This window comes from Schistocerca gregaria, unplaced genomic scaffold (assembly GCF_023897955.1).
Source record: "Schistocerca gregaria isolate iqSchGreg1 unplaced genomic scaffold, iqSchGreg1.2 ptg000394l, whole genome shotgun sequence".
NCBI lineage: Eukaryota > Metazoa > Arthropoda > Insecta > Orthoptera > Acrididae > Schistocerca > Schistocerca gregaria.
The window spans coordinates 102,375-122,419 of NW_026061833.1; the positions used below are offsets into that span (position 1 = coordinate 102,375).

The 20,045-nt window shown below is 42.1% G+C and overlaps 1 long non-coding RNA gene across 2 annotated transcripts in view; it reads left to right on the forward strand.

The window, feature by feature from the left end:
• LOC126310126 (uncharacterized) overlaps nucleotides 1-20,045 on the forward strand; it is a 111,178-nt gene that overhangs the window by 65,957 nt on the left and 25,176 nt on the right. Inside the window, exon 2 of one of the 2 annotated variants that reach the window (XR_007554360.1) lies at nucleotides 1,513-1,593. This is a non-coding gene — a long non-coding RNA (uncharacterized LOC126310126). Of the gene's footprint in view, nucleotides 1-1,512; nucleotides 3,076-20,045 lie in introns of those variants that run through there. The other variant, XR_007554359.1, reaches the window with a different exon arrangement.

Here is a 20,045-nt window from a genome sequence, read left to right on the forward strand (position 1 = left end):
ATTATTGCAGCAAGAGAGAATGGATGTAAGGAATTTCAGTGTGTAATACAAGTATTTTGATGAATTTTCATTTTCAACAAGCAGTACATTCTGGCTGTAGTGTTGCTTGCTGTAGACATACAATTTTAAATGTATTGGACCTAATTATAGTTTCTATTGCAAACATGACTAGTGTTAGTTTTCATGTAAAAACAGTAGCACATATTATGTAGCTCTACTTGCTGAAGAGCTACTCAGGTCAGAATATTACAACCAATTTGTAGCCCACCTTATTGGTGAAATTATTGTAGATGTGAAGTTTCATTTAAGTTGTCATTTGGAACATAAGTGCACAATAAAGTATTTTGAGATCAGCAAAACTGCTTTTCACCCATGTATGTATGTAGTTCTAACAATTTTTTGTCCAGTGAGTCTTCCACCTAGCCTATGGTTTCAACACTATGTAGCAGTGACAGGCTGCAAAGTAACCATCGGCATACATTGATGTCTCTTAACCTAACTGTTTCTGTAAGTTGATGATAAAATTAACCTTTAAGTAATATTACACATGTTGAGTAATAAAAATAATCATGTATATAGCTCCACATTAAATAGTGTTCCATGGAACTGAAGTGCCCAATAATATATATAATGCATGGTCACAAATCATAACACAGTGGTTGCTAATGTTGTAACGTCCCTACGAAATGGTTGAAATTTACTGTTCTTTTCTGTAAAAGATAGATGAATTTAAAAAAATGCTAATGGTCTTCTTAATTTTGTTGGTTCCGTTGTTCCCATTACCTATTACATATATGAGAAATATTAACAGTGAGGCTGTTTTGTTTTTTTGTATGGCATGGAGTAATTACTTCGTAGCTTATCTCAGAGGTTAAAAATGTCGTACTGCATGAAAGACACTGTAATTCAGCAGAGTTGTAGTTGTACTACCTTTGAGCTGTGTACATTTTTAAGTTACAAGTGAGTATTGGCTTTATGCTGTAAATGTATTGGTAAGCTTTCCAGTGAAACAGCCAGAAATCTGTGTGCAAATTAACACCATGTAAGCAGTGTAGGTAATGGTGACAACTCTTTTCATATACACAGTGTATTAAAACAATAAACTACATACACACACTTTTCATGTGTTTAGGAGAGAAAAAGAAGCTTTTTTTTGTGTGACTGCCTCTAAATTTCTTTTTTTTTTTTTTTTTTATAGGGGGAGACGATGTTGGTATATGAAGCACTGGTTACCAGTCAGCTGAATGCATTGTCATTATTCACACTTGGTTGTTTTGAGCAAGCATATTCCAGTTGCGCCATAATGTAGACAGGCGATATTTTCTGAAATGCCCCTATACCAATAGTCACACCATATCTCGAGCATTACTAACATCAAAACTTTAACGGATCCATATCAGCAACATGGTTCACACCAGTGACATGTAATTAAGTGTACATCTATCTCCTCTGACCCCACAAATTCTTTGTAAATGTAGTTTCTTTTTTACACAATCTATGCAATTTTTTTAGGAGCAGCTGCAGGCCAGAGAGTAACAACCTGAGGATAAAAGCAAGTAGCTTACAGGGCAGAAGAGTTGGAGCTTGACTAAGGTAAGTCAGAAAGTACCTCTGTCCTTGAATCACATTACCTGTCATGACTAGAGAGAGATAAACAAAACACACTGTTTCAACATAGTTTCCATCATAAGCAAAAATTTACATTAAAAGGTGACGGACACTTCCATAGAAGTTCAAAGTATGAGGTGCATCCTGAAAGTAAGTACCAAATCATTCTGCTGCCACTCCAGCACTTGTGTTGTAGGTTCACACATTTCTCTGGTTCATTGTCTTTCCACAGTTGACTCTGAAGCTAAATTTTGTGGTATTTATATTTGTTAGTGATCAGTCAAAATCTTTAAGACAGCCTTTGAGCCCAGTGACTGTGAAGTGCGCTCTGTTATGTTTTGTTTCAACACACAGAACATTAAGCCAGCTGAAATTCATCAACTTGTAGACGTTTATGGTGAGGAAGTGGATGAGACAGTTGAAGAAACACTCATGATGAAGCATGTGTTGGACAGCCTTCTGTTGTCACTGATGGTATGGGTGAGAAAAATTCATGAAAACGCATGGTTCACAATAAGAATGTATTTCAAAAACTGTTTCTATCAGTCATAAATTGCTTAAATTTTTGTGAATTCTGTTTCAAAAATGCTTACAAAATCATGTACTTTGGCAGGGTTTTGACATTTCAGCACTGAATACAGTAATAAGGAAGATGAATTCTTAAATAAAATCATGACTGGTGATAAAACTTGGGTTTTTCATGACACTCCAAAACAAAAACAACAATGTATGGAGTGACAGAACTCAGAATCCAACAATATTCCTCCTCCCCTCCCCCACCCAACCACCCCCAAAAAAAGAAATCAGAATGAAGTTGTCAGTGCAAAAAATCTGGTGCAATAGACATTCTGCTTGTTGAGTTCCTTCTCCAAGCTGAAATCATGAAAGCGGTATGATACTGCAAAACACCGAGAGAACTCCATCACACTACTCAAAACAAAAGATGCGAAATTCTCAATCGAATTATTATGTTGCTTCATGACATCACATTTCATTTGTGCTGGTGGCACTGAAAACCTTACTAAACAATTCGGTTGGGAACAGTTCGACCACCTGCCAATCAGTGCTGATCTCACATCCGCTGACTACCACTTTTACTTCATCATCAAGTAGGATGAAGGTGCTTCAACACCAATGATGATGTAAGAAAGCGTGATCAGTATTGGATGTCTTCACTGATGGTATCTTTCTATGAAGAGAGCATAGAAAAGTTGGATTACCGCTATGACATATGTCTGAAGAAATGATTTCATGAATCCTTTTTCAACAATGGTACTTACTTTTCTGCCATGCCTTGTATATTTTAATGTGTTTTGGCTTACCAATGTGGGTATAAAAGTTGACAGTGAACATCCCACATCCTGTTCTTTACTTCAGTCACATAATGGGGATACACAAAGCCAATATGAACTACCTATTTTCTATCAGCAGCCATGTTTGACCATGAGGTGTATTAAGCATGTTGTTGAATCATCTGGATCATACACAGGGTTATTCGGCTGCCCCTGCCATAAAGTTTTATGGAACCTGCAACATCTTCAAGAACCACACCCATGATTTTAAACTTCTCTCCTCCCTACATGCACATTGTTAGGCCTAAGAAAACAATGAACAGGACCTTTTTGTATGAAAATTAACTACATTAAATTTTGAACTGGAATAAGTTTTTGTTGGAGACCACAGTTTTTGTGTTATTCAAGAAAAATGCACTTGGGCCTCTAACAAAAATGTACCCCCCCACCCTCCACTCCCCAAAAAAATGGCTACATTAAATTTCCCACAAAAAAGATCCTGTTCATTTTTTTTATGTAGGACTAGTAATTTGCATGTAATAGGTGAGAGAAATGAAAATGTTGCCCATGACATTTGTAGGCATTGCAAGTTGTATAAAACCCATGGGTATGGGTAGATTAATCATCCTGTACACGTTTTTTTATGCCAAAAGAACTAATATAAGATTTCTCTGGCTTCATAAACAGCTCAAGAAACATTTTACACCACATTAATGTATAGTATTTGCAGTTTTCTTTATCAGAAAATCCTTTCTCCTTGCTTTCCTGACCACAGGAAATTCCTACATACAGCCAACTGTTTTTGTTGAGGTCTTCAGTCCAAAGACTGGTTTCATGCAGCTCTCAATGCTAGTCTATCATACACAAGCATACATCCATTTGAACCTGCTTACTTTATTACTATATTTCCCACTCAACAGTTTTTCCTCCCCTCACTGAAATCCCACCAATACCAAATTGATGATTCCTTGATGCATCAGGGTATGTCTTATCAACCTGTTCCTTCTTTTAGTCAAGTTGTGCTGAAAATTTATTTTCTCCTCAATTTCATTCAGTACCATTTTCTTAGTAATTTGATCTGCAACTGCATAATTATACCATAAGCCACCTCTAGGTGCATCGCAGAGGGTATCTAGTAGCAATCATAGTCATCTATCCACCTCTGTAACTTTGTGTTCACTGCTGCTGCCTATCATGGGGAGGACACAGGTTTAGATTCCCGGTACTGCCAGGGATTTTTTTTCTAGGTGAGAGGACTGGAACGGTGCACATTCACCCTTGTGATGCCAAATGAGGAGCTACTGAAGCAAGCAGGTCTCGAGGTCAAGAAAACTGACACAGGCAGGATAGTGGTGTGCCGAACGATGACACGGTGGTCGGCCAGTACCGATGGACAGAGTTTACCTTTATGTTTTATCCACGTAATCGTCAAAATTTCTTCCTAGAAACACATTCCAAAAGATACCATCCTTTTCTAGTTGAACTGCTTGTTGTTCACATCTCGTTTTGGAGCAAGGCTACACTTCAGGCAGATACCTCCAGAAAAGACTCCTTAACATTTAAATTTAAATCCACTCCTAACATATTCCTCTTTTTCAGATATTCTGTCCATCAGACAGTCCAGCCTGCATTTTATATCCTCTCTGTGTCAGCCATCATCAATAATTTTGTTACCCAAATAACAAAACACTTCTCTTATCTTCAGTGTCTCATTTCCTAATCCACACGGTTTGTCCAGAAAGTACGTATAAAAGTTGAATAATAACTTTATTTTACAATTATTCAGGTATTACAATATGGTCTCCTTCATAGTACTTGCCCTGAGATGTGATACACTTCTGCCAACGCCGTTTCCACTGTTGATAACATTGCTGAAAGTCTTCAGTTGTGATGTTGTTCAGTTGCCGTGTCGTTTCCACCTTGATGGCTTCCACATCTCCCAAGTGCCGCCCCCGAAGCGCCATTTTGCATTTTGGGAACATGAAGAAGTCACACAGGGCTAAATCAGGTGAATAAGGCGGGTGCTCAGTCACGGTTATTGACCTTCAGGCTAAAAACTCGCACACAATGAGCAACGTGCGAGTGGGGGCACATTTTCGTGATGAAGGATCCACCTGCCCCCTTTTGCCAACTCCGGTCGAACTCGGGCCACACGAGCTCTGAGATGTGTCAGAACTTCAATGTAAAAATTTCTGTTCACTCTCTTGCCAGGAGGGACAAATTCCTTGTGATCAATGCCCCTACACTTAAAGAAAAGGATCAACATTGTCTTCAAACTGGAATCGCGACTTTTATTGTTCTCGGTTCTCCTGCTAGTTTCCATTCCTTGCTTTGGGATTTGAGCTCCACATTGAATCCGTAAAACCAGGACTCGTCTCCAGTGATGACTCAGTTGAGAAAGTCCCCTTGTTCCTCTGCTTCCAACCAATCCTCACAGCACTCGACCCTCTTTGCTTTCTGATCTGGCGTCAAGAGCTTCGGTATGATTGATGCACACAATTTCTTCATTTCAAGTTTTTGTGTCGGGATTTCATGAACGATTATTTTGGTGATTGACAGCTCATCAGCAATCATTCTTACTGTGAATCTACGGTCTTTAAGAACACAAGCCCGATTTCATTCAACATTTGCATCAGAACTCGATGTCGACGGGCATCCTGGGCGAGGGTCATCGTTCACTTCTTCTCGGCCATCCCAGAACCTTTTTAACCACTTGTTCATGGTTGGTTCCTTTAGAGAATTGTATCCGTAAACCTGTTTCAAACCCTTAAAAATCTCACGGCCAGTTTTGCATACCTTTGCAAGAAACTTGATGTTGACGCACTGTTCCTCAATCAGAAAGAGCTCCATGCCGATGGCAGGTGAAAAAGGGTAAGTGTCAACAAGCTGCTGCACACTCCCACCTTCACACAGAGTGCTCTGACTCAAACTGAGCATTGATGGGATTGATTACAGCAGTAGTCCGAGCTGGCGGTGACTGCAACCTGTAACATAAAGACATTATTCAACTTTTATACGTATTATCCGGACAAACCTCATGTAATGGACAATAAAAAAGTTCCCATTCAAGGGTGTTGCCACAGAGTAAAAGCAATGTAGCATGACTCCAGTGTGGTTACAGAAGCAATGTGTGACATTTGTGCCTTTCTGAAGTGCATGTAGTAAATGTAAAAAGTGGAACTATGGCAGTGTTATTACCAAATATGTCCAAACAGGATCACATACTGTTGTTCTTTTCTCGGCTGCTGGTAGACATCCATAATACATTGAAGAATCACTTCCGTTGAAAACCACCATGGTGCATCAAGTTGGATAATACACATCCCCATAATGCAGACACCAGTTAAAGTGGGAGACACTCGAGTAGCCACCCTGCAGTCTTGATCACTACCTGTGTGCTTATCGTGCCTTTGGTCCCTTAGAAAGGTCTTGAAGGATCAATGACTCCTGTTGCAAGAGGGTGTGCAGCAAGCAGTGACAGACTTCTTGACAAAGCAGGACACAGTGTTCAACCAAGTGGGCATCTTCAACCTGGTGCACTGGTAGGGTGGTTGCCTCAGTTCTCATCATAATTTTGCCCGATTCGCATATGAGGGGTGGCTGAAAAGTTTCAGCCCCAGATAGTTACTGTAATGTGTCACATTACCACCACCTACTTTTATGGTGACCCTTTATGGGTACGCAAGTCAAATGTCGCAGCTCCACCTTCATTAGTGTAGCCACTAAGATGCACTGTATACTGTAGTTTAAGCAAAGTGTTGAATATTGGGAGAATAAGGAACTGTGTAGTGGTTGAATATCTCCATTTGGAGGGAACAAATTCCAAGGAAATTGTGGAGAACAAGCGGAATACACTTACAAACAGTGTTCCGTCTTGTGCAACAGAGATAAACTGGGCGTCTGACTTCAAACACAGAAGAATGAGTGTGAGAGAAGCACCAAGGAATGGAAAGCCTGCCACTGATGAAACAGTGACTACAATTCATGATACAATTTTGCAGGACATTGAAACCACATTTGGAATCTCCCACAGGCGTGCTCACGACACTGTTGTGGATACTTTTGGAGTGCTGAGAGTTTCATCTCGGTGGGTCCACAAAGACTCGAGTGCAGATCAGATATGGGAACACGTGCAGTGTTGTGAAGAAATCATACCCCAATTTGAAGTGAATGAAGATGGCTTTCTTGCAGGGTATGTCACAATGGACAAAACGTGTGTTCAACTCTTTGATCCTGAGACAGAACAAGAGTCACAGCAATGAAACCATCCTTCACACACACACACACACACACACACACACACACACACACACAAAATTCCATGTGCAAAAGTCAGCTGGTACGGTGATGGCTTTGGTCTTCTGTGGTGCAAAAGGGGTGATTATGGTGGATTACTTGCCAATGGTTGCAACTATTAATGCTTTATACTGTTGCATCCTCCTGTGTCATTTGAGAGAAGATATAAGGAAAATTGGCTCACTGAACTCTTTAGTATCAGGACAATGCATCGGTGCACAAAGACCTGGCAACATTGGAAACTCTGCATGACTGTGGGTTTGAATTCTTACATCACCTACCATATTCTCCAGATCTGACTGTATCACACTTTTTCCTTTTCCCAAACCTAAAAAAAATACCTCAAAGGATGATGATGCAGTGACTGATGCTTTGTTGGACTTGAAATCAAAGACCTTTTATTTGAATGGTTTGCAGAAGTTATCTGAGCATGCCTTCAAGTGTATTAGTGTAGACAGGTATCATATAGACAAATAAATTGATATTATGAAATTTCTTTCATTCTTTATTTGTTGGGGTAGAAGCTTTTCGACCCCTTCTCGTACAGCTTCCAAATGGAAACTCGTTGATCATCCCTCATAACTCCCTCTGCATCTCCCGATTCGACTTGAGTACATTCCATTATCCTTGTCTGATGTTCATCTTAGAACTGCTCTTTAACACACTATCCATTCCATTGTCTACCTCCTTAGCCGTCCCATTCAACTGACTACCATTTGGCGGACCTGGGTTCGATTACTGGTACTGCCAGCGATTTTTCCTCAGTGGGGGGTGACTGGTACAGAATGCACTGAGTCTAGTGAGGAGCTGCTTGACCATTTAGTAGTGGTTCCACAGTCAAAAAGTCCCACGAGAGAGGTGTGCTGACCAGCTGCCCCTCCATGCTGCATCACATTACACTACTGGCAGGGGCAACATGTTGGTTGGTGGAATTTTACCATTTTTAAAACAACCAATGGAAATTCCAGGTATGAATGTCAACAATGCATGATTTTCATCCCTTTCATTCCATTCAACTTATCTTCCAAGTCCTTTATTTCTTCTCTCTGAACACTAATTCATGTGCCTTCCAAGAGTCCTGTTCCTCACTCCAAACAACAAGAAATTATTGAAATGATGCAATTAAAGCTGTAACATTTCTTTGTCAGAACTGTCTGAAGTGTAACGCTGGGATATGACACTGTAGGATAGAGTTCCAATGACATTTGTTGCATAGAAAACAGTATCAACAATCATCGACATGATTTGAAGTATTTAGTGGCTCAGCTCACCATCCAAATATATATTTAGCAATACAATTCATTGTGGGCTCTAGGTCATATAGTTTCAGTTAATATCTTGACTTGCAGATGAAAAAACATTGTAGCTTTTGCTAATTCTCCAAACGTAATCAACAATTAACACCACATTTTTATAGCTTTGGTGACTGGCTAAAAAGAGTCACTTTTAAATGGACACTGATTTCAAAGTTGCAGAATTATAAAAACAAATTACAGTTCATAATATACACTGAGTTCACATTACTTAGTCCAACAGATAAAACTGCACTTGGTTCCATGTGACATCAAGTCAAAGACTTGGTCCAACACAACTGCTCTCAGTCAGTAAACTCACTAAAACCATTGAGAAAGTTAACAAAGATAGATCAACTCAACTCATTGGTGCAAAAGCATCAAAGGCACATTTTTACAATATTAGCTTCAGGAACTGTTCTGGTATTTATGAAAAATTATAACAGTTTTTATTTGATAGAGAAGTGCTGTGAGGCATTTTCATAGCTAAATAATTTCAAAATGTGAAACACATGCCATTTTACAATTGGAAAAAAAATGAAGTGTGTAATGTAATTAATATTCTCAAACAGCAAAGAAAAAGAAAGAAATTTCAAACAAAATATTAATCCAAAAGGCTTCCATTTTTGAATAGCAGATTTGCAATTATTGAAAAAACATAGCTGCAAAATGAATGGAATCAGATACTTCGTTGGCCAGAATATTTATCATAATCTACTATTGAACAGAAGTCTCTGTGTGACAGATTCATTAAAACCTTTAACTGTGTGCACTGTGTTGTCTGTAAACATGCTCTGAAGGATCATTTCAGGCTTATCCACATTGTGAGCCTATGGCAGGAAGGTTGGCAGCATGGTAAGTTGCCTGTCAATTTGTCATACACCACAGTGACATCATTCAAACAGAGAACCACTACTGTGAGACAAACCATCGTCCAGTGGTAGCCTGGAGTCAACAACCTGATTAGAGCATAAGAGTTGTGGGTCATAGGCACCCACAAGAAAATGCAAAAGAGCTGTGCACTGCCCATTTAGAAGGCAGCTGTATTAGTACAGACCAGTCACCAAGTTTCTTCTGAACTAAATCGGGATATTTTTTAAAAACCAAGACTAAACCCACACAGGCTACAATTCAAAATAACAAATCACTGTATTTTACCTTATTGGGATTTTTGCTCACTTTTCAATCTCCTTCATAGAATCTTTTCTTTCTCATCAAGAAGCAATAATCTTCATTAGTATTTCAGCTTCCAAAGTTGTTGCTGGGAAAAGGTTCCTCTCAGCTCACCAAGTGTTCATAATCAGGCTGAAAACTCATCTGAAGCAAAACGGAAAAGTTTGAAGAAGTTGTCATAGTTTTCATAACAATGATAAAAATTCCTTCCACTAATCAAATTTCAGGTTAAAAAGTTCTTCTCTTCTTCCTTGAGAAAATTCTTTAACTGCACACATTCGTCAAACATCAAATCCCCATCTACAAGAAATCACTTATACAAATTCTGAAAATGAGCTCTTTTCCACTGTCAGTGAAAATGGTTTGAAAGTCGTGTAGACACTTTCTTCAAAGTCAAATCATTTTTCAACATAGTTTATACTGTGCTGCAAGTAAACTGCCATTTTGTTGTGGTTTGCCTGCTTTGTTCCTCTGTTGTCCTCGGTGTTGGCATACTGGCTGAAAACATAGGGGGTGGACGTGCAGTACTATCTACTGTAAATGATGTACCTGACAGATGCACAGCTGTGTTTCACTTTTCACAACCTCCCAATAATACACGGTTATATATGGGCAGTGCACAACTTCCCATAAGGCTTATTACTAGTTTCCAGGCAAACATCCACATACTGCTACAATAGTATTCTGTTGAACATCTACAGCAATAAAAACATAACCAAATAATTCACAGTTCTTTCAGAATAATCAGGTACATATGGAACAGACACTGTCATTGCTTTAACACATGGCCTATTCGTGTGCCACTTACATCACTGTTAAGGTGATGCACCGTGGTTGTTCTAACCCACACAGCTTCCTCATCTGAAACTTGGCCATGAACTGACTGTCTCATGACCCTTATATATCACCACAATAATAGGTACTGAAACTACACATTGTTCAAAGTTAAATTTACAGAAATTGCAATTAAAATCGGTTAACTGAATACATCTAAAAATTCCGTCTTTTTAACAGTTTCTTCTACTACAAGAGTTACGCCGAATTATTTGTTTTAATCATGAAATTCACATATATAGTTATGCAAGCAACACTTTTGTCTAATCTGTTAATTACCTTAAAAACAAAGATTCCAAGACTTACCAAGCGGGAAAGCTCCGGCAGACAGGCACATGAACAAAACACACAAACACACACACAGAATTACGAGCTTTCGCAACTGGCAGTTGCTTCGTCAGGAAAGAGGGAAGGAGAGGGAAAAATGAAAGGATGTGGGTTTTAAGGGAGAGGGTAAGGAGTCATTCCAATCCCGGGAGCGGAAAGACTTCCCTTAGGGGAAAAAAAGGACAGGTGTACACTCGCGCACACACACACACACACATATCCATCCGCACATACACAGACACAAGCAGACATATTTAAAGGCAAAGAGTGTATGTAGTGAGTGAAGTGTTATGAAACAGTGTGTGTATAGTGTGTGCAGTGACTGATAGTGAAATATGAGTGAATAGTGTGGCATTACATTATTTAATGAGTTATTTGTAAATAAATTATTGTATACCAGGAGTAAAATCTAATGATTGTCTCTAACTAGAAGTCTGTAAATATATGTGTATACGAATTAGCTTATTGTAAATTGATCTAAGCTTGCAAATACTTTGACATGTCCTATATCCTTGTAAAAAGAGATCTACGGATGAATAAAACTACTACTACTACTACTACTAATTCAAGTTACATGAAAATGAGAGATTTTGCCCTATACTAAAAGATACCAGGAATACTCAATATAAATTAGAAAATCAATTACATAAACAAAATTCAACCTGGTGTTAAATTCTTTAAAACTGAGGGTGAACCTTTCTCTTTTATGAAAATGCATATTATATTCTTATATGTTAATAATAATTAGTTAAAAGTGAAAAAACGAATTTTAAGGGGGGAAATGGCAAAGCAAGGGGGAAGTAAAAATTATCCCAGCTTCCTTCGTCACAACTTCTCTTTTGAATGTTTTGATATGATCATCATATATTGGCATCATGATGACTAAGGCTGCAACAGGGGAAAGAAACTGCACAACCCTATTCAATTTTTTCAGCAGAGAATTACAAAGCATTGTCAAGATTGACCTCTGATGCACTACTCGAAAACAATGTCTATTGAGTCAAGTATGGCAACTTAGTGCTCTTAATAAAAGCAGAAGTTTAAAGTCAAGACTGCCCCTCAATTGAAATCAGTAATGAACAATTTGAAGTGAAGAGCACAACATTATATATAAAGGTGTCCATTTTTATGTAACCAGGATTTTTATCCATCCCAACAAAGTACAGTTGGTAGCTGGGAGTTGGGTTTCCAACCAGATATTTGGGATGACCCCACCTAAACTGGGATATCAGGCAACTATGGTCAAGACAGAATCCAAGTCGCCCCATTATCAATGTGGCCTCCATTACAGATGATGCTAACATCCCTCCCCCAAAGCACTGGTCTGTGGAGATGGGTACCGGAAAACACAGAATGGGTGCTCAATCAGTGGGGTAGGATTCCGTTCACTGATGCATCCAGGAGTAACCTGGCATCTGATGATTGTCAAGGAAAGGTGTGGAAGCAGCAGGAAACTATAAGACTCAGAGGGCCTTAGACACGGATTCACAGGTAGATGCCGTGTTTCTTGACTTCCGCAAGGCGTTCGATACAGTTCCCCACAGTCATTTAATGAACAAAGTAAGAGCATATGGACTATCAGACCAATTGTGTGATTGGATTCAGGAGTTCCTAGATAACAGAACGCAGCATGTCATTCTCAATGGAGAGAAGTCGTCCGAAGTAAGAGTGACTTCAGGTGTGCCGCAGGGGAGTGTCATAGGACCGTTGCTATTCACAATATACATAAATGAACTGGTGGATGACATCGGAAGTTCACTGAGGCCTTTTGCAGACGGTGCTGTGGTGTATCAAGAGGTTGTAACAATGGAAAATCGTACTGAAATGCAGGAGGATTTGCAGCGAATTGAAGCATAGTGCAGGGAATGGCAATTGAATCTCAATGTAGACAAGTGTAATGTGCTGCGAATACATAGAAAGATAAGGCATCTATCATTTAGCTATAAAATAGCAGGTCAGCAACTGGAAGCAGTTAATTCCATAAATTATCTGGGAGTACGCATTAGGAGTGATTTAAAATGGAATGATCATGTAAAGTTGATTGTCGGTAAAGCAGATGCCAGACTGAGATTCATTGGAAGAACTCTAAGGAAATGCAATCCAGAAACAAAGGAAGTAGGTTACAGTACACTTGCTTGCCCACTGCTTGAATACTGCTCAGCAGTGTGGGATCCGTACCAGATAGGGTTGATAGAAGAGATAGAGAAGATCCAACGGAGAGCAGCGCACTTCATTACAGGATCATTTAGTAATCACGAAAGCATTACAGAGATAATAGATGAAGTCCAGTGGAAGACTCTGCAGAAGAGACTGTCAGTAGCTCAGTATGGGCTTTTGTTGAAGTTTCGAGAACATACCTTCACCAAGGAGTCAAGCAGTATACTGCTCCCACCTATGTATATCTTGCGAAGAGACCACGAGGATAAAATGAGAGAGATTAGAGCCCACACAGAAGCATACTGACAATCCTTCTTTTGACGAACAATACGAGACTGGAATAGAAGGGAGAACCAATAGAGGTACTCAGGGTACCCTCCACCACACACCGTCAGGTGGCTTGCAGAGTATGGATGTAGATGTATGACAGACTGAGTAACTTTTACTGTATGCTGCAACGCAATTCAAAGTGATGCAGATACTACTTTTTGCTACAGTCACCAAGATCTGTAAACAATTGCAACATCCCAGCAACTGTTCAGTTTCTTGACTGTGTAAATCTGCCCCTCAGTCATGGAACAATTTGAGGACTGCTGTGTGAATTTCCTCTTTGATGGAAAATCTCTTTTCTGCCATATATCCACCCAGCATGCTGGAAAGACTGAATGGTCTTCATCAAATTGTTGGCACTGTTTCACTATGACTGGATGCTACATTGCATTGCACCTCATTTGGGACATACACTGCCAGAATTTCATGGCGAATTTGTGTGCAATTTAGATGTTTTGCCAACAAGAACCATACTGTTCCCTGTACTTCAAGTTTGGAGTGCCATTTCACTCGCACAATGTGATGAACCTGTTGTCTGTACTGCAGCAGAATTGTCTCTGCAGGAAATAGGGAACATGCCCACTCTTCCGGCAGTGTGCCATGCCTGTTGCGTAATGGTCTTAGCATGAGATGATGTGTAACTTAATTTCAGAAGTCCCTACACCTCAAGTATATCTCTTGAATGAATCAGTAACCATCCAAGACCATTTCTTCAGCAATTCTTTTGGATCAGTGCTCATTGTGTAGAAGCAGAAGAAGATACACACATTTATGCGAGTCAGGAGGCAACGGTTCAAATCTGTGTCCAACCTTTGCTAAAGTTAAGGAAATTATGCCTTCCCTCTGCAACAGAAAATTCTCTGGAATTAAGCAATGCTAACCTGCATTTTGTTCTGTAGGTAGTGCAACATTCTTTAATAATTCTCCTGATACTGTGTTACTATCACATTTTTACTGTTGCATGATGTTTGCTGATCTCACTTGGTGATGGGGTGGGGTGGTAGGGTCAACCAATAACCCTCTGGAAATTTATACAGTGAGATAATCACCAGCCTATTTGGTCCCAGGTAGGGAGATTGGGGTCCACCCAAACAGAACCCTGCTTGCCTCAGTACAGCATATTCCATAGCAGTTACTCAGTAATGATTGTTTCACTTGAATAGCCAATCCCCTTAACCCTTATTGACAAATGGTGCATCTTCAAAATTATTTTCCTCCTACAATTTTCACAGTTCAGCCAATAAAATCAAATTTCCATGCACTATGACGTAAAATGTTCCATTACTGTGTCATTGGATGGTAGGCAAAAGCATGCCCAGAGCTTAGAGTAGCAATGGACTGTTCATGTTAACAAGTCCCCAGCTCATGAAATCCGTGTTTGACAAATGTGCACCCAGTCAATGAGACTGATCTCATCAAGATGTTCAACATTTGTCATGACCCAAAAATCAAAAGTGGCATAAAGAATAATGAGGGCAGAGCAAGCATTTAACATGCACCCTGCCCCAAACCCCCCACCAAGTGTTTTCTGGAAGTTGAGGTAGACAATTGTAACCTGAGAACTATTCTCGTCTGGGGTTCTCATTGCACAGCATTAGTTCATGCTGACTATTTACCGAACTTTGTTGCTTTTTGTTTCAGTCTTAATCTTCAACAAAATTTTATATGTGTGACCCAGACAGATATGAGGAGCTTACATGCAAAGGCAAACATGTCTGGAATTCAAAATAAACGAGACACACAATGGAACAAAACAAACAGGATAAGCAGAACCTAAATAATCATATAATTTAAGTCACACTGTTGTTTTCATGCAGAGCAACAGTTTGTGCTTCTGCGCTCCTTCATAATATGTTGCCTAGTACTAATAATTGTTTTTACAAGGACACAGTTACTTATCCACTGACTGCATTTTTGATAGAATAGGAAAACTTCTAAGAAAAAGGCCAACAATTGTAACAAAAGAGGAATACAATGAGATCTACAATCAGTGACTGGGTTAAGAAACCTTGCTGACAGATATGAAATCCCTATCTAAAGGCCTGCAAAATCTACATTACATATGTGAAATAAAATGCATTTCCATACACAAGTACAAAGCTATGGGAAACACTCCTACCGATGTTGAGGCAACTGCCTTCTGGAAATCCCAGCTAGATGTGAAAGAGCAGATGAACCATTACAAAACCCTTTCCTTGGACAAAAGCCAAAGTACTCTTCAGCCATCCAATCCAAGATAACAGGAAAAATAATGTTGATGGTTTACAGTAAACTGTTTTTTAAGAAGACTGGTGAAATCACTAGGAATAAGTTGGAACACAACCATCACCGAATACTTCTAAAGATAGTTAATGCCACAGTTACGTTTCAAATAATTATGAAGTAACAATAAAACCTGAAATTTGAATAAAACAGTGAAAACAAATATTAGTGCTACAGTGGCCAATTTACAATCTAGTACTACTAATCCCATGTTCCCTGTGACGTTAACTGTCTTGAGGTGATTTCCATGCATCGATGCAGCAAGCTGTAGAATGATAACTGTAACTGAATGCAGAAAATTAAGAATTGGAAATATAATAATAACAGTGTTGTGACAGTGCCACGACATTTAACAGTGCCGCCACGACAGTACGCACAAACGGCGATAGAGGCGCTCCGCAAATCAGATGAGCGCGGGAGCGCCACCTAGCTACGAACGGCACCGGCCGCATGTCACGGCACAGCAGTCGAATACGAGAGACTGAGTTGTAATCATGTGATCAGCTATTGTTTCTAAGAGAGAGTGTGAAAATCCACGCAATTATTGTGATTAAAGGTTATAACACTTTTTGGCGACGAGGATGGGATATTTTCACCGCGTTGTGGATTTGCGTGTTCGTGACGGGGCAAACATGGAACAGCTTATGCAAGCGCTCATTGAACAACAAACACAGCTGACGGCAGCGATTCAGGCGTTGTCGACGTCGCTTACTCATCGTCTGTCTTCCTCTTCTCCGCCTCCATTCCCTCCTTACGACGAGGCCGCTGAAGACTGGGAGAATTATGAGAAGCGTTTGCGGCAACACTTCTTGGCTTTCGGCGTTGTCGACGCTCCTATGTGTAAGTCGTTATTTCTATCTTGGATTTCCCCTCGGGTCTATCAGCTGCTATCTCAGTTAGCCCCTCTGCGGGAACCAGCCTCCCTGTCCTTCCAAGAAATGTGTGACTTATTGTCTGCCTATTATCGAACAAACACCCACGTCGTTGCCGCCCGCGTGGCGTTCTACCGGTGTCGTAAACAGCCCCATCAATCTTACCGGGCTTGGGCGGCGGAACTACATGGCCTGAGTAGGAAATGTCAGTTTGTCACGGACACTCATCACGAGTCTTATGCGGATTCAATGGTTAGGGATGCTATTCTACGGCTTGCTCCTGATAAAGAAGTTCGGCAACATGCCCTACAACTGCCAAACCCGTCGTTGTCGGAAGTTCTAAGCATCGCTCAATCCTTTGAAGTGTCTCACGCTGCTGGCGCGCAAATAGACGCGTGGTGTGATGTAGGCGCTGTACAGTCAACTCTCGACAAGGACAATTTGCCTGTTGCACAGGAGAACGAAGATGTGGCGGCGGTTCACTCGCGTAAACAACGTCGCGTTGGGCCGCAACGCTCGCAGCGAAACCAGCAACCACAGAAGCCGGTTCGTTCCGCGCTTCCTTCTTGCCCCCGTTGTTTCGTACAGCACGACAGGGCAGCGTGTCCAAAACGTTGGGCCACGTGTAATTCATGTAGGAAAAAAGGCCACATTGCTTCTGTGTGTCAGTCCCACAAAGTTCCTGTCGACGAGGACGAGGCGTCGGACATGGATGTTCACTGTGTGCTTTCTCAAACAAATAAGTTGTTTGTTACTGTTCGTGTTCTGAATAAAGACATCCGCATGCAAGTGGACACTGGCTCTGCAGTAACTCTCATTAATTCTCGCACGTATTTGGCGTTGGGCTCCCCTCCTTTGTCTCCAGTTACGCGCAATCTGAGGACTTATAATCAGCAGAAAATTCCTATCATGGGCCAGTTTGATGCTTCCACTGCCTACAAGTCTGTTGTTCGGCCCCTCACGTTTTATGTGGTGGATCATGCGGGCACTAAAAACCTGTTCGGTTATGATGCTTTCCAGTTGTTTGGGTTCTCCATTGATGATGATGTGCACCTCATATCTGAGGACATTCCGTATCAACAGCTTGATGGATTGTGTTGTGAATTTTCGTCCGTGTTCTCTGCTGGTCTGGGTTGTGCCAAGGATTTTGCAGCCCACATTACTCTTAAACCTACGGCTCGCCCTAAGTTTTTCCGGGCACGCCCTATTCCAGTGGCGTTGCGTGCACCTGTCAAGGCTGAGCTAGACAGGTTAACAGCTTCAGGGATTCTCCTTCCGGTTACCTCCAGCGAATGGGCATCGCCGATCGTGGTGGTTTCTAAACCAAACGGGAGTCTGCGATTGTGTGGTGACTTTAAAGCCACTGTCAACGCTCAGAGCGTCATTGACACTTATCCTCTTCCTCGTCCTGAGGAGTTGTTTACCAAGCTCGCTGGGGGCCAGTTCTTTTCCAAACTTGACTTATCGGAGGCGTACCATCAGTTGCCGTTGGACGCTCCTTCCAAGGAATTTCTCGTTATCAACACTCCTTGTGGGTTGTATCAGTACCAGCGATTACCATTTGGCGTCGCTAGCGCACCGGCCATTTTTCAGCGGTTTTTGGAACAGCTCACGGCTTCTGTTCCCGGCTGCATAAACTATCTGGATGACATTGTTGTCACGGGAGCCTCCACTGCGGAGCACCTTCGTAATTTACGTTCACTGTTTCGAGTTTTGCATTCGGCTGGGTTGAGGTGCAATCTGGACAAGTCACAGTTCTTCCAACACTCCATTGAGTATCTTGGTTTCCAGTTGTCCCGTGAGGGCATACGCCCTCTCCGTGAGCACGTTGCGGTCACTAACGCTCTACCCCGGCCGTCTACGGTCAAAGAACTTCAGGCGTTTCTAGGCAAGATTGCTTATTATCACAAATTCATTCCATCCGCAGCAGCGGTAGCTTATCCTCTGCATCAGCTGTTACACAAAAACGTCCCCTTCTGTTGGTCCGACGGGTGTGAGCAGGCTTTTGTCCGCCTGAAGGCTCATTTGCAGTCGGCGCCTTGTCTTGCCACATTCCGTCCGGGTCAGCACTTGGTTCTGGCGACTGACGCGTCACAGTATGGCCTAGGGGCTGTTCTCGCCCATCGGTATGAGGATGGGTCGGAACGACCCATTGCCTATGCTTCCAAGACCCTCAACGAGGCGCAACGGCGTTACTCTCAAATCGAAAAGGAGGCGCTCGCTATCATTTATGCTCTAAAAAAGTTCAGCGTTTTTTTGTATGGTTCTAAGTTTCACCTCATCACCGACCACAAACCGCTGGTCTCTCTGTTCAGCCCCTCGGCGTCACTTCCGGATAAGGCAGCTCACCGCCTGCAACGTTGGGCCTTATACCTGTCTCGTTTTCATTATGAGATTCACTATCGCCCCACGGCCCAGCACGCAAACGCGGATGCATTGTCGCGATTGCCGATGGGCCCCGACCCTGTTTTCGATCGCGATGAACTCCTCTGTTTCCACATTGATGAGGAAGAACGTCGTGCAGTCGAGGGCTTTCCACTTACAGGTTCGCAGGTCGCGTCAGCTACTGCGCGGGACCCGGTCCTGCGTCGGGTGATCGGTTTTGTTCAACGAGGTTGGCCAGACAGGACCGGGGGCCGGGCATCGGATCCCCTTCGCAACTACCATGCCTTGCGCCTTCGTCTGTCTGTTCGTGATGGTGTTGTTCTTCTGGCCACGGATGGCGCATCTCCACGGGTCGTGGTGCCAGCCTCTCTTCGCAAAGATGTTCTCAAACTGTTGCACGGAGGCCATTGGGGTATTTCTCGGACTAAGTCCCTGGCCCGCAGGCACGTTTATTGGCCCGGCATTGATTCGGACATCGCCCATATGGTTGCTGCATGTGGCCAGTGTGCTCAACAACTGGCGGCACCTCGTACAATGCCCTCTCCGTGGCCTGATCCAGCTCAGCCATGGGAACGGGTGCACGCCGACTTTGCTGGCCCCTTCCTCGGTACTTATTGGCTACTGTTGATTGACGCCTTCTCGAAGTTTCCATTTGTTGTTAGATGTCCGTCGCCCACCACTGCGGCGACGACGCTGGCTTTGTCCAAAATCTTTGCGCTAGAAGGTCTTCCATCCACGATCGTCACGGCCAATGGCCCTCAGTTCTCTTCGCAGGCCTTCCGTGATTTTTGTACTGGACAAGGGATTCATCATGTTACCGCACCTCCCTTCCATCCGCAATCGAATGGGGAGGTCGAGCGCCTTGTCCGCACTTTCAAATGCCAGATGAAAAAATTCCTTAGTGATTTTTCCACAGATGACGCCCTGCTGCAATTTCTGAGTTCTTATTGCTTCACGCCTGTGGGTGATCGCAGCCCTGCTGAACTCTTGCATGGCCGCCAACCGCGCACTCTACTGCACCTGCTTCACCCTGTCAGGCCTTGTACTGTGTCCCCTAGTGCGGGAAAATACTCGGTGGGCGCCGACGTGTGGGCACGAGGGTATGGATCTCGCCCTAAATGGATTCCAGGGGTGGTCAAGGCTCTTCGTGGCCGCCGGCTTTGTGAAATCCGTACGGGCGACGGCACGGTTGTTCGCCATTACGACCAGATGCGCCC